The following is a 15,060-nucleotide window of genomic DNA, read 5'->3' on the forward strand; positions in this document are numbered from 1 at the left end:
AGTCGAAGTCGACCGCGATTTATCGTATACACGAGAAAAGAAATAACGCGAGAACGAATCCGTGCATGGACGTTGGAGCGATTGGTCGCTAAGCTGACGAGGATACAGGGTTGAGACGCGTGGATTACAAATCGTCGCCAAGTATCCAGTTTCAACCTGTTACGGACATTGAAAAATCTGGCAGGTACTCGCGCTCCAAGGAATTTCCTATCAATTAAGGACAGGTTTCCACGGTACGCCGGCGTTGGAGGACGCCTTTTTTACATCCCCTCCTCTTCTACGCTCGCCACGCTGGTCGCCTTATCCGCGTTTTCATTCCTGTTTCTCTCATTTGTACAGTTAGCCGCTTAAACAGTTCCCGGCCATGAATAAAAGCGTCCATCCTCGCACGGTCATTCTTCTTATTTACATTCCCACGATTGCGCCGCCGCGTAACTTTTACCAGGGTGAATTAATTTACCGTTGTAAAACTGCTGCTAGATGCGAATCCATCCCGAAACCGTATCCACGGACGTCTCGATTTATGAAAATTGATTTTCCGCAAACGGTGCCTTGATCGCGATGTCTGATGCTCATGTGGAAAATGAATATTTTCTTGGCGTTTTAATAATGGTTGACGTGATATTATATGTTTTTTCGTGGATAAAGCATGGACAGGATTTTCTCTAATATTATCGATGAAACTATACTAACTAAAACTATACTATATATGTATACTACAAACTGAATCCAGATTTACTACTTAGGGATTTACAATATCAGATCTTTTAAGTATTTTACAATTACATATGAAAAATTATGAATGTTTTATTATTATATATTATATTCAATATTATCAAATATTATAAAAAAAGAATTTCTTCTGTTTATTTGAATTAATAATACACGATATAAAATATTAAAATCAAACTTTGAAAATTTGTACCTTAGTCGCAAAAATTTGCGGATTTAGACTATCGGTGATTTAAAGGGAAGAAAAGCTTCTTATACATATATTTGACAGAAAGTTTTTAAATTTTATGATTTAATTGTAGATTTATCTAAATTGCCGATTTATGTGTACCGTAGAAATCGAAGGACTGTTTAAATATTAACATCTCCAATACGACATCTCTGATACACGAATTCACGTGCCTAAGTTTCACTTTCGTACAGAACACCAAAGATTTCGACAAAGTTGTCCCATAACGAGAACTTATCGATTTAGCATGTTACTTAAATGCAAGCACTGGTTCATTTATAGCGTTGCAGCAGCGAACGAGCAACAGTTCCCTAACAGCGACTCGCATCTCGATCCATCGAACCCGCGTTACAGGCTGAAAACGCGATAACGCGAGTCGGCGATGTGGCGCGGTCGCGAGTAGCGGATTTGCAATTCGGATACGTCGTTATTTTTCGCGGCACAGTTTTACAGCGCAGTCCAGCAGCTGCATTGCTACAATTTAATTATTCGGCCCTTCTCCCCTTCTCCCGATACCCTGCGCGCTCTTTTTTCATCTGGTCCCCCTCTGGTCTGTGAAATCCGCGCGATGGCACGTATAAATTTATTCGAGAGAGCAAAACGTTGCCGAAGGAACGACCGGACAACGATAACGTTTGGTAACGTTTGAAATGTACAAAAAAAAAAAAAAAAAAAAAATAAGGGAGACGGGGCAACACAGGAGAGAAAAAGAGCAAGAGGCAAAAAAAGGGGAGGGGGTATTTACATAGTAACAAGGCGACCGGTGGATAATTTTTTCGAGAAAGGTCGACATCAAAGCGTGGCACCGGTTGATGCGGAGCCACGACGCGACGGTGTTCCAAAAGGGCGTACATACACGCCATTTTATGGCATCCCTCTTCCGCGAGTGAAACGCTTCGTATCTAATTGGCCTTTAATTGGCCGAATGTAAATTATACATTAATGCCCCCTTTAACATTAAGCGGACGGAATAACCGTACGTTTGGCCTGTTGCAGACGACGCAGCGGGAGCTGTGCGGGCTGAATTTTTTGAAAAGCCCTCGTAAATGCCGCGCGCGCAGTTCACTACCTTTTGATAGTTCCCCCGGACGTTCGTTCGCCTCTCTTTTTGATCGTAATTGCAAACCGTCCATCCTCTTAAGATTTACGCTTCCAATTAGCTATACTTTATGGTTATAATGAATTTACATTCGTCTCCGGGTATAAATTAATCATGACCGAGGCTGATTCGAGAAGCGATTGCAGCGGACTTATGTCCACCGTGTATGGCAATCCGTCGCTTACATTCATACGTCTTTCGCATTTTTCTCCTTAATTTCTTCTTCTCCGTTTCTTTCATTTTTATTCCGATTTTTCAGTTGATAGCTGCTTTACGAATTATCCCGCCGACGTGATTAAACGAATGATACATCGCTTACTAGAAAGTAATCGATGATGTAAGATGTAAAAATATTTATTGGATTCTCGGATTATGATATTTAGGTTGCGGGTGTCTCTACATTTATGGAAAAGTCATAAGGACATAGGGTCAAGTCATAAGGATGAACAGAGTAAGCGAAAATATGATAAAATATTCCTTATGATAGTAATGAGTGAAACTGATCTGCGCAGTATTTCTATAATTACGATCATCATTCTAACGATGATTAACTTTATCCCAGAGGACAGCAATAAAATAGTATGAAACGATATTTGTCAAATGCGCAATCACTCGAAAACAAGGATAAATATCAGCTAAAATCGATCGAGATGACGAACGTGGATCACGTGGAACGAATCGCGAGGGACGACGCTAAATGCCAAGGTCACAAATTTCCACTGTACCACGTTATATCCGTTGGGACGTAAGCCGCGCGCAGAAGAGATGATTCTCGTATTTGGATCCGGTCCAATTCGAAAGAGGATGCGACGTGGTCGTCTAATGTGCTTTTTCGAATAAAGCTACTTACACGAAAGACGGAAATATAAATGGTTGTTATGTATGGACGAGGAGAGAGGAAGGGTCGCGATGCAGAGACGACGCGCCGTTTCCAAGACATTTTGTGTCGCGATTTATACGATGAAAAAATGGATGTTGCTTCACGAGTTTACACGCATCGATTTCATTTAAGACAATAGCACAGGATATCTAAAGTCACGCGAAGTGACTCACGAAAGTATTTGAATAGTTGTTGTAAAATACTTTTATATACATGCACATATATTGTACGCGTTATATAAAACGTGTAAAAATTTCACTAACGTTGTAATGAGACATCAGGATTGTCTTGATCTTGGAAAAATTTGAAGCTGATCTGAAAATTTATATAGATGAGATATCTATATGAAGATTTTTCTTGTAAGATTTTACAAATCATTTCAATCTATAAAAAAGCATTTTTATAAAAAAAGGTAGCTAGTTGTTTCGAAGATGAAGAAAAGCGACGGAAGACGGGGTATCTGGCGAGTCCTATGAGCCATTGAATCGCTCGATTTCTACGCGATCTTCGTAGAAGACACAAGGTTGAATCGGTCTGGGCGAGGAATCGAAACAAAAAGACACCTCTCAATGGATTATTTGTATCTATAGAAATGAAAGCGACCGGTGAATACGCGAAAGCGGACGATTCAGGCCGTGTTGCGTTAATTATCATGCTAGCGAGTCACGTTTCAATTTTTCCTGCGCTTCCTCAATAGGCTAGGATTCAAAAGGAAAACGAACGAAGAAAGCGGGTTCAACGGGTTGAATTCAGTTTATAATTATCCCGACGATAGGATAATAGCCTTATTGATAACGCTGTGTTACAATCGACGGATCGGCTAATCGTAAATCCAGCTGCACGTAATTGCAAACTCCATTTGCGAATTTACATGGCTACACAAATTGCTTTTAAAAAGCCGTATAAAATAATAAAGATAGTACGACAACTCTTAGCTATCCCGATCGTTAACGTAGATTCGTCTTTACGGCTTCGATGTGGTGCAGGAGTCTGCGGATATTCGCAGCGCATCGAGTGCCAATAAATCTCTCTCTCTCTCTCTCTCCCCCTTTCTTTCAATGGAAGCGAAATCAGCGTGTGGAAAAAAAGCCCGGCACAAAGTGACCGCGTCGATTTTTATTCGCGACGCGTGCACGGGAATTTATTATTGAAATCTCGATGCCGCGGCTGGATGCTGCCACACACTCCGTTTCATCGAGTATCGACCGCGTGGCAAACGCAACAAATCCGGCCAGAAACTATGTAATTCTCCCGCGTTTTGTTTCGTTTCGTTCACGCTCGAAGCTCGTGTCATACATCTTAAATCGATCTGACGTCGATAATAGGAGAAGACGTTGTTCGAGCTTTAGCTCGTACTAGTCTATACAAAGCTTAATGGCCAGGACTTATGGCCGATTAGCATTTGTTTGGGTTACAGTCGGATGCGGGATAATGATGCAATTAATAATGTCGCGAAACACAGAGACAAACGTTCTGCCTTGTCTATAGAGTAGTATAGAGTACAGAGGATCTCCTTTGGCCTAACATGCCAGTATTGTACCGATATACACGTGTAGATACGCGTGCTTCTACGTATATATAGAAACACATGGATGAAAGGGATGAAAAGGAACGACGGAGAGAGACATAGAGGAAGAGACGAACACAGCTATATGTATAGGTTTGGGTAGAACGCTTGTGCCGTTGTCGCCCGTTTGCGAGAGCACAAAGTGCATCTCCAGATTTATCGATGGTTATCGATGCACGGTTCGTTTAGCGGTAAGTAGGAAGCTGGCTCTCGCGACACGAACCACTTAAGCGAGATCCGAGAGTTGCATAATGATTGTTTCTTTATGGCCAATTAAATTTCGAACTCGTCGCCTCGTTGCGCTCGTCGTGCTTCTACTGCGCGTTTCGCGCACGGCACCGCTCTCCCGTTCGATGGAACGAAATAATTAATGCCATTTCATAGTCGTTTCTCTGCCTCTAACCCTCTAGCGATCGTTCCAACTCCTTTCAAGACCTCTTCGAAAGATTCGCTTCGATGACGTTTCTTTCTATGTATTATTCTATAACCCCTCGTTTCGGTTCAAATTGAAATGATCGATGTAGGCTTTCGAATATTTTATTAAGGTTCGTGTTTATTTTTAATTTGTGAAAAATTTATTTTCCATTTAAAATATGTTTATAAAAGTTCTTTTTGTTCGTGTTTCAGAGCCGGAAACAGTATCGACGAGCAATCGTTACGGTGAGTGAAAAAAATATTTCATATCATTTTATAATATATTATTTTTATAATCAAGGCAATGATGTTTAGAGACTTTTCCCTCGAATATTTCCATATATCTTGCATTTTGTATATACATATTTGAGAACCTAGAAAAATTATGAAAAACGTCCTTCAAGAATAAAACCGAAATCGATAATTCTTTTTAACCCAAATTCATTTAGCCTTCATAAATTAGCATGTTGGAACAACCTTAAGCAATAATATTTCTGTTTCAACGCTAGGAGAACGCCTAGTTGATAAAGGAAATTTATGCGGAAGATAAGGCGGTTCTGTTCTATTTCGCTGCACCCTGGAAACAAGTCAAATCGACCGTTTGATATCGAGTACGTGTTTCGTTCGATACGATCATTGTGAATTATTGTCGGGTGGTGGCACCTTGTCACCAGGACCCTGACTTTCGCTCTTTCGTTCTGCGTAGTTATCCTCGGCCTTGAAACGCGCTACGCGATGACCATGAGCGGAGCCTCCTCAAGTACAAAATCGTGTCATCTTGTTCTTCATCGTTCGCTCTAATTTAATTCGATCGCATCCTTACGATGTAGTAATTTATAACTGAAAGAATCTGAAACACATTTTCAAATTTCACACTTGCGAATTTCATATGTAAAGATCGTTACATTTATTAATAGATAATCCTCGATTAATCATTTCCTTCATGACCTAGGTAAATTATTACGCCATGTGCAAGATCAGCAGATATCTTAATATTTATGAACAGTAATATATAACTGATAGCTTTCTTATTTAATAATGACTTGCACAGCCAAGAATAATTTATCATTTATGAAATATTATTTTAATTACAAAAAAGACATTTTTCCTTGTGATATTCATTCGATTACCAAGCACTGCAGATTCTAGAATTCAGTAAACTTCTCCTCAAATTTCTTCTCTCAATTAGCCACATCTCGTTAAGTGAAGCAAAGCTTTGTCCATTTTCCGTGGGTCGCAATGAATCGTCCGAAAATTTATGCAACAGCCAGCCAGCCACTGCGTGTTTCGTATTATGTTTGTGACACTTCGGAAGCAATAAATTCCACTGATAAGAGTAGAACGAGCAACCTCCTCTTTATTATGAATCGCTAACTCGCACCAGTTATTTTCCACGAAAACGTTATCAGAAACCACCTTAGTGTAGAAATTCTATTTTCCTTGGACGATTTCAATATAACAGTTACATAAAAAGAAAGAAAAAAAGAAAAGAAGAAAAGTTTCGTTATATGCAAACTGCCATGGAGATATATTCCATTATCGCAATTTAGTTCTATATTCGTTTCCGTTGCTCGAATTCGAGCAAAACACAGGGAACGGCGTAAAACGAGTCGCACGATCGAGACGAAAGTGGTCGAAATCTGCAATGCAGATTCGCGAATCGTACCGGTGTCCGATTCCATCCACCAGTTCGTTCCCTTTCGTTCCAGACACCCGGTGCTAATTGTGAAACGCGCGAGATTCGTGGCTCGATTCGCGAGCGAAACAGACTAATGGACGTAAGCGTGCGTTTAAATACCGGAACCGTATAATCTTATGTGTGTATATAGTATATCTTGATATAATACTAGGAACAATCGCTAATCTGAAAGTACAAGTTTTCTTTGTTCTGTTATTCATTACTCTGTTGCTATCGAACACTAAGTAGCAGGAAAAATTACGCGTTTCCGGCGAAGTCGCGTGATAACCTGACGTCATGATTGTTCCTTTGAATATTCCAAAGAAAAGTTCTCTTAAGCAGTGATTATCTCGAGTTAGCGGTACGTGAAATTATCGGCATATGTATGTTTATTAACCCTTTGTTTCGTGGTATTGCCATAGCCGCGATAGACTTTGATCGACATGTTCTACAAAACAAAAACTGTGTTCAAGATAAATTTCTCATTATAACTTTAAGTTTTGTTCCAGTTTGTAAGATAGAAATCTACTAGATACGCAAAATTTCTCCTTTATACGTTCTATACATTCGGTGTCTTCTTAAAACATCATTTTAAATTTTACTAATCCTTTCTGTTTGCTGAAATAAGAAGAAGATGAAACTGTAAAAATCGCAGGATTGTAGAGAGATTAAATCCCAAAGTACAAAATACGATCTTTGCAATTTTACCCTTTTCTTTCCTTTTTTTTCTTTTGCCTCGGAGATGTTCGATATTATGCAGAATGCAGATACACGAACTGCTTAACTTTTATTTCTTCAATTATAATTTCCATTTATTTAGAAATCGTGCGTTAATTAGTTGGACCGTTAAAGTAATTTAACCAATTCAATCGAGAGAAGGGAAAAAGATAGAGGCAAAATAGATGATCGAAAGAAGAAAAATCCTGGAACGATCCGAGAAAGTTAGATGCGGAATTCCTGTATACACAACCGAGCCCCTCGAATCGAGGCTTTCGAATGCCAGCGAGAATCAAGGGGCTATCGACGGCAGGGCTCATTTTCATAAATTATATTAATTCGCCACGCCGGGGGCAACCGGTTGATTGGGTGACACGTACTACGATCATCGGATGCTTCTCGTCTCCTCTTTCTCCCCTTCCCACGACTTTCTTTTATCTTTCTCTTCTGCCTTCTTTGAAAATTCCTCGGTGCCAACGAGGGAACAAGTTTTTATGGGATCATTAAAAACGTGAAATACGGAGTGTCAGCGGTATCGTGATTATTAGAAGTGGTCTAATCGGCATAGAGGCGTTAATTAAGAGCGACGCCCAACTCGAGTAAAATAATCTTAAGAATTTCTCCTGGAAATATGTATAGTTGTATGTATATGCATGAAACATGCGGAAAATGATATTTCCATGGGAAATTGGAATCGAAGATTATGTAAAGTTGTATGTACAGCGATTCAATCTGTGTATTTACATACATCTCGTGGAAAACTTTTACAGATATGTTATGCGAGCGGAGTAAAATTTGTTGAAATTTCGATGCTATTGGAAATGAGATATCGTGATTATATTAACACATTTACGCCAGGGAACGTGAATCAACGTCTTGTATTTTTCAAGCGTTGCTAAGGGCACACTAGATGCTGAAACTATGTCTTTTTGTTTCTTCAAGCGCCGTCGCATTTTCCACTTATACACTTACCTCGCAGAATTGTGCGGCAGATGAAAGTACATGCATGGGGCAGCATACCGATGTCACGGTGTTAATAAACTTTGAAACAAATTTGGAAATGTAAATGGACGATACGAGGACTCTTTGATTTGAATCAAAAGGACGTTCTCCTTGCTTTAACAATATCTTTCACTAACTTGCAGTTGTGGAAAACTTGGAATAAGGAGAATAAACGACAAAACTGTAAGATTTCAAGAAAACGTCGCTGTTTTTGTCAACGTTCAGTACCTTTCGATAGAAAACTAAATTGTAAGAAAATGCTGAGAAATTCTTCGTTTATATTAGGAAATTATTCGGACAAATAATTTTCAAGTTTGATCCAAAGAAACGTCCTTGTATTTTGATGATATTTTTCCACTAATTTCCAAGCGACGAAACACTATGAAGAGAACGAATGATGGAAATGGAAGATTTAAATAAAGTATATTTCCCTTTAGGGCAGGTTCGAGTAAGGTTCGTTATGGCGAGACCGCGAGTCACAAAATCAAGGAAATAATTACGTTCGAAGTGTGTCCCACCGCGAATCAATTAATCCTTCGTGAAGCCCGGGGACGAACTTGCGAATGAACAAACTACCGCTGATTTTTCGCGTTATTTATCCCGGCCGGAGGGACGATAAAACCGCGCAAATTGAGTTAGCGTTCGCTTTACACGTCGGACAGGCGTCACAACGCCGCCGCGTTACAACGCTCTTACGCCGTCATCTATACATTAAATGGGCAGATCGCGAGACCAAAAACGATTCTACGCGAAAATAACCGCTTTTATCTGAATGCCGTATCGCGTCTGTGATTACCTTGGTGCTGCCGGTCTTTTCCAAATCTGCACGAAAACCATTATGGACTTATTTAAAACCGACCGTGTTTCATCGATCAAAGAGAAGTTATTACGTAACAATTACAGCGAAGCTTATCGTTTTACACGCCTTCTCCTTTGTACAGTTAATCACCAAAGTGAACATTTATTGTAAAAGTGTTTCATAGATATTTTATGTGTTTCATACATTAACGCTATAATGAGAGACAGCTATAGCGATACAGTTTGAAAGAGATACAGTGGAAAAATGTACGTATATTTTATAGAACCATTGATACAAATATATACTTGATTTTCTGGAACTCGATTTTCTAGAAAATCAACTGGCCAACGCGATTTTGTTATCCTTGATTTTCCTCTTATTTTCAGCCATAGAATTCCTCTGACTTCATTTGTACCACGAATTTAGACCCACGGTGTATATTATGTCTAGGGTCGAAGCGTTACATCAACGTACTTACGATTCGTAGGGACACGCTTATATACGTCGTACAATGCGGCGCGAGTCGTTCGTCTTTCGAGAGTTCGTCCTCGAGCTCCCTTTCCTCGGTTTTTTCGGCGCGCTTCTGTCGGAGCCGAAGGTGGCTCCGGCGGGGTGCTGGGTGGGAGGCACCGATTTTTATTTCACATCGCGAGAAACCAGTTTGTAAATAATGTAAATCCATAGAAAACGACCATCTGGAATCTCTACGAGCCCCCGCGCGAGTCTTTAAAAGTGGAATGGCTAGTGGGGGATCCACGAATGGATTGGGAGGTGGGGTAACAGGCAGAAACGAAGAAGAAGAAGAAGAAGACGAAGAACTGGCGATCGCCGGCTCTCGCAACTGTGGGAATTCTGCGCGTATGAAACGTTGAATCATTTTTGAAAAGGGATTCGCGGAATCTCCACGTATGATTCGCTTAAATCGTGAGCGCACAGAAAAAGCATCCAGTTTCTACGTCGTTTTTGGAACACGAAATTGCTTCAGTTTCGTCACTGGTTTAATTCTTTTCCTGGATTCCCTTTGACATGTTTTTTTTTTCTTTTCAACAACACGCCGCGAAAATTTCAAGCATACATCGTTTTGTCAAACTGGCTAGCTATACAACTCTGACTGTTAAATGCGCGATTCGTCGGATAAACGACTTGTGGTTAAGCGCGGTTTCACCTGTTCAACTCTGCGTGGCAAAAATGATAAATTATAAGGTACATATGTGTGTATACGACGAAGGTAGCGCGTAAATCTGCTAGTGTAACCGGTGCTTGTAAAGGAAAGGAAAAAATGAGTTCGAGGCAGGAGTAAATCGTGGTAAGAGAAAAAAATGGAAGAGGTATCGGTATCGAAATACATAAATGAGTTTGACCCTCTTTTGTCGAGTACATATTTGCATATGCTAATGAGGCGAATGTTCAAGGAACAAAATAACGGCTCGAAAACGGACCAACTGCTCCCTCTCTCCCTCTCTCTTCGTCAGTTACGCATCTGTTTGCTATCGCAATCCAGCAATGGCGAGTACTTGCCGCTGTTAATTGCTCCCTGTTGCATGAATAATATCGATAATTGTATTTCCACAGTTTCAGAAGATGCTTTCGCTTTTGACCAATTGCAAAGGAGCTTTCGGACTAATTGAACATGCAAATTTCTATCTTTAATCCATCGTTAAATAACGCAACTTTCGATACGATTTCACGTAATTAACTTGATAAATATTTGCAAAAAATCTGTCATAACACATTAAGACCAATCAAACATCCTTTCATCATCTTCATCTCCATAAATCACCAATCACCAAGCACACAGTTATCCCATCGCCTAGAACCACCACCATCCCAATACCTGATTCGATCGGTCAGCCATCAAGTTGGCAAGTTGACCTGAGTCCGCACCACAGTGTCTCCAATCGCAGAAACGGAATAATCCCGAAGTTGTCCGTGGCCGGAAACCGGTGGTGGATTTTCATCCGCTGGCGAAAAGACCGGTTTCTCTCGTCGTGTCGGCGCACGACACCGCGCCATTGTAACCGTTCCTCGTTCTCTTCATCTGGTTCGACGATATCTTGCCTGTTCCTCCCGCCTCCTGAACTTCTCTTCTTCTTCTTTTCTCTCTCTCTTTCTATTTGCTCTGCTTTCCGTTAACGGAGGTTTCGAGAGCAAGAGCAAGAAAGAGAGAGAGAGAGCGAAAACAGGGTCGAAAGTATAGAACAGAGGAGAGAAAGGTAGGATAGAGAAGAAGAGGGTGGTTGAAGGAGAAAGGAGGCACGAGCAAAGGAGGAAAGAGAAGAGAAGAGGAGAGTGGCTCTCGACACGATCGCGAGATTATAGCTACACCCACGCCAGGAGATAATAGATAGTAATTGCAGGGTTGTCCGGTCGGGCTCGGAATCGGCTCGACAGATCGATCGCCTCGAACAGTAAAGAGGGAGATAATGATGCGGCCAAGGAAGAAATCGTTCTCACATTATTTTCTCGCGGCGGCGCAACCATCGCCGCCATTATTATTATTATCATTACTATTATTATTATTATTATTATACATATGCATGTGTACGCGTGCAGTTGAAGCCGATGGTTGAAACTCTCGTGATGGCGATCGATCGAAAATCGAAAGGGAATTCCACTCTTGTTTGATGTGCTACAAGATAGATTTTCGCGGTGCCAATGGCCTACGGTGTTGTTTCTCTGCTTCTAAACTGTTATTCTGAGATTCGGAGTATACAGTTAGTTTTAAGGATTTCGTATCGTTGCTTTAAAAGACACTGTGTATAACGAGTTATGCACTCTGTTTCGTATTTACTTGGTAACAGAGGCTTCCGGCTTTTTTCTTTCGACAGTTTGATCTGAAAACGTGTAGCAGAGCTTGAGAGTTTTAACTGGTGGTGCTTTTTGCGGTACGAAAGTTGCAGCTAAAATTAGAGAGTTAAGTGGTGTTTTTGTAAGGGTGAACTGGCTCGTCGTACCACGGTTTGATTAATGAGTGAACAAATTGGGATCGTTAAATATCGGCCAGAGGGGAGGAAACGTTGCGAGGTAATGAAGACGATACGGGCCGTTTTCCTTTATTGGCAGTTACTTTCCGCATATTGGAAACAATAACACTAACATCCGGGAACGCTAAGATAACGAGTAATTGCCATTCTGAAACAAACAGCCATTTTCAATGGAGAAATGAGTCGATTATCGCGTATTTCGTCTCGCTACACTTGTTAACGATAACAAGCGTCGATAAGTCAACTTATGCTTGGGTCGATTACGTCGTCGATCGACGATTCTACGTGGGAAGATCATAGGGAAGAATTTTCTTGAAAAAGGTCATACTCGTCGCTATCCTTTGCCTGTATCGTTTGAATATATCAAAGAAGGATTATGTTAAATGCTATAAGATTAAATCATATTGACATGTGTTCTAAAATATGGAATTCTTGGAATTCACTGTCTACAAGATGTTCCAGAATATCAAACGAAATTTTACCTCTTTGCACTTGCACTCATTTTAATATTTTTCCCCAGCGACTCGCGGCAATTAAGTTCAAATTCATGGAGGAAGTACAGGAGTGCAAGGGTTTCTACTTCGGAAAACGACGGATAATCGCGAAAGAAATTAGATCGTTCGAGGAATTCGTTGTTGCGCTCGGGGCAAGCGAATTATTTCGTACCGCGGCTCGTAAACACGCGACTGCACGTCAACGCGATGGCAAATTATTATTTATCGGCCGATCTAAAGGCGCGAAGCCCGAATCGACTAACGGAACGAACGCGACGCGGTCAATAAATTTCGGTTTAGCTGGCCCGATCTCGTTCGCCGCCGATTGTAAATCGCCCACGCTGCCCACTCCATCGATACCCCGCGCGATTAAAGATACTGCGAACAGATACGGCTAAGACGTTTTTACCGTGACCGAACCATTGTGTTACTTTCTAGGTTTTCTCTTGATATCTCTGCACGTGCAACCTTCGCGAATAATGGACCTGAATTCGTCGTGTTGATAGCGTAATGGTGAATTAGCGACGATGTTTGACAAAATACCTGTAGAACATGGAGAAAATACTTGTGAATAAGGTAATTGTAATTATGGAAATCTGGAATTTCGGTTTTATTTCTAGAATTTCAAGGCTGTGAGATGTATTTACAACGCTCGTACGAGGAAGTATCTTTAAGTATAAGCTTTCTTTAGTATCACGTGTCAGGTTTGATATCTGTTGAAGATCGTCAAATCTACTCTTCAAGGAAGGATGTGTAGCGTCACATGAGTCATAGGACAAAGCTAATCATGCAGTGTTTGCCTCGATGTATTAAGACTGCTAGAATACAAGTAATGTAAAAACAATGTCACCGCTACCAGCAACCGTCGTAGGAGGACAAATTCGAATTCTCTGATTCCCCTCGACTAGTATAAATAATCCGACGCGATTGAGAGCGATAGTTCTTACCGAGTACGTATAGAGTTGATAGCAAGTATTTAGTGGCATCCGGAGTGACTTTAAATATCTAACAAGCGTATATCAGATACGTGATAAGTGTTTGCGAGTCTTTATCCCGCGATTTTATATTGCGATTTATACTACTACTATTATTTATATAACGTCTATGTTTATACTTTAACTTATTTGTCTAAAATACATTCGACGGTTACGACAACAAGTGTCTCGTCATTAATCCTCACGACCTGCTACCACATAAACATCTACAGATGTTTAACATTAAACCTTCCCAATAACGAACAAACTTGCGCCGTTCTCTTTTTCGTTTCATTTTGTCATTCTTCGTTCTCACGCCATCGATTTGACGTTCTCGCGCTCGTCGATCCCTTGCCCGCGTCACCCTCTCCCTTCCGCTACAGCGTCTCTTTATCACTGCACCCTTGCGACACGAACGACGTTACGAGGGCGATACCAAGCGACGCGACGCCGCGATACCTGCACGGCCGTCTCTTTGTTCCAGCGTGTCCGCCATTGTACCGTTTCCCGTTTGCCAGACTATCGCGATAAACAGCCGGAAAAGCCACGATGAATGACGCGCCACGCTGTAACCGTCGCGGCTCGCGACTTTCGCGCATCGATACCTCGAGATCCGTGTTTTCCAGCGCTCTGCAGATGGTGTCCAGTCTCGTTCGTTACGAACGGTGAACATCGTGTTACGCTTGGATATTGAAATACAGTTCATTGATAAACGAATTTTTTAATTATGTTGTTGGACTCCAGGAGAATTCAATGTATCAGTTAAAAGTATCAGGAAATTAATTAAAGCAAAGAAACGTAAACTGTGTATTACGAGGTTTATAGTTTCGGAGTAGCTGATTTTTATTTTCTTCTGGACACTTTTGTTCAAATGTTGGGTCACTTCGTGGTCCTATTACTCTAATGATAGATTATCGAACGAATTTATCAGAATTATATGATCGTCTAGCACAACGATACAGAATACACAACAAAAATTTCAATAGGTCACTTGCAAAATTTATAGAAAAATAGAGAATGTGAGATTATGAAACCCATACATTTTTCGATTTCAATATTATTAAAAAAATTGTAAATGAGTCAATGACCTTTTTCTCTATACAATCTTCCTTTAAGTATAATGATAAAACATTGTCACCCATAAACGACTTGTAACCGAATTGCTTACTAAAGAGTTATATGCTCGTGAGTATTGTAATAATAATGATGATAATAATGATAACAACAATAATAATAAAAATGTATAGTACCAACGAATGACGTATACAACTGCCAAAAATAAGAAGAGTATTTACAATAGACTAGTAGTTTCTCAAAGAATTCTTGCTCATCCTCATTGTCAGCAATCGATGGAAGCGAATTTCGATTCATATACGTGTCAGTAATAAAACGACAATATGCGTGTAAGTATTAGAAATTTAAATTGAATTCCTTAAATAAATACCTAGATACGTTTCTGCGAGGAATTTTCGATGCTCTCCCGTAAATGGA

At 40.5% G+C, this 15,060-nt stretch overlaps 1 protein-coding gene across 8 annotated transcripts in view; it reads left to right on the forward strand.

Annotated features, from left to right (window-relative positions):
• LOC126921379 (LIM domain transcription factor LMO4.1) overlaps window positions 1-15,060 on the forward strand; it is a 479,425-nt gene that overhangs the window by 251,220 nt on the left and 213,145 nt on the right. For 6 of the 8 annotated variants that reach the window (XM_050732924.1, XM_050732927.1, XM_050732922.1 and 3 more), the window contains one exon: window positions 5,135-5,167. The exons of the other annotated variants lie outside the window; for them this stretch is intronic. The gene's annotated coding sequence lies outside the window, so the exon portion shown is untranslated. The remainder of the gene's footprint in view (window positions 1-5,134; window positions 5,168-15,060) is intronic. 8 annotated transcript variants of the gene reach the window in all.

Source organism: Bombus affinis, chromosome 10 (genome assembly GCF_024516045.1).
Source record: "Bombus affinis isolate iyBomAffi1 chromosome 10, iyBomAffi1.2, whole genome shotgun sequence".
NCBI lineage: Eukaryota > Metazoa > Arthropoda > Insecta > Hymenoptera > Apidae > Bombus > Bombus affinis.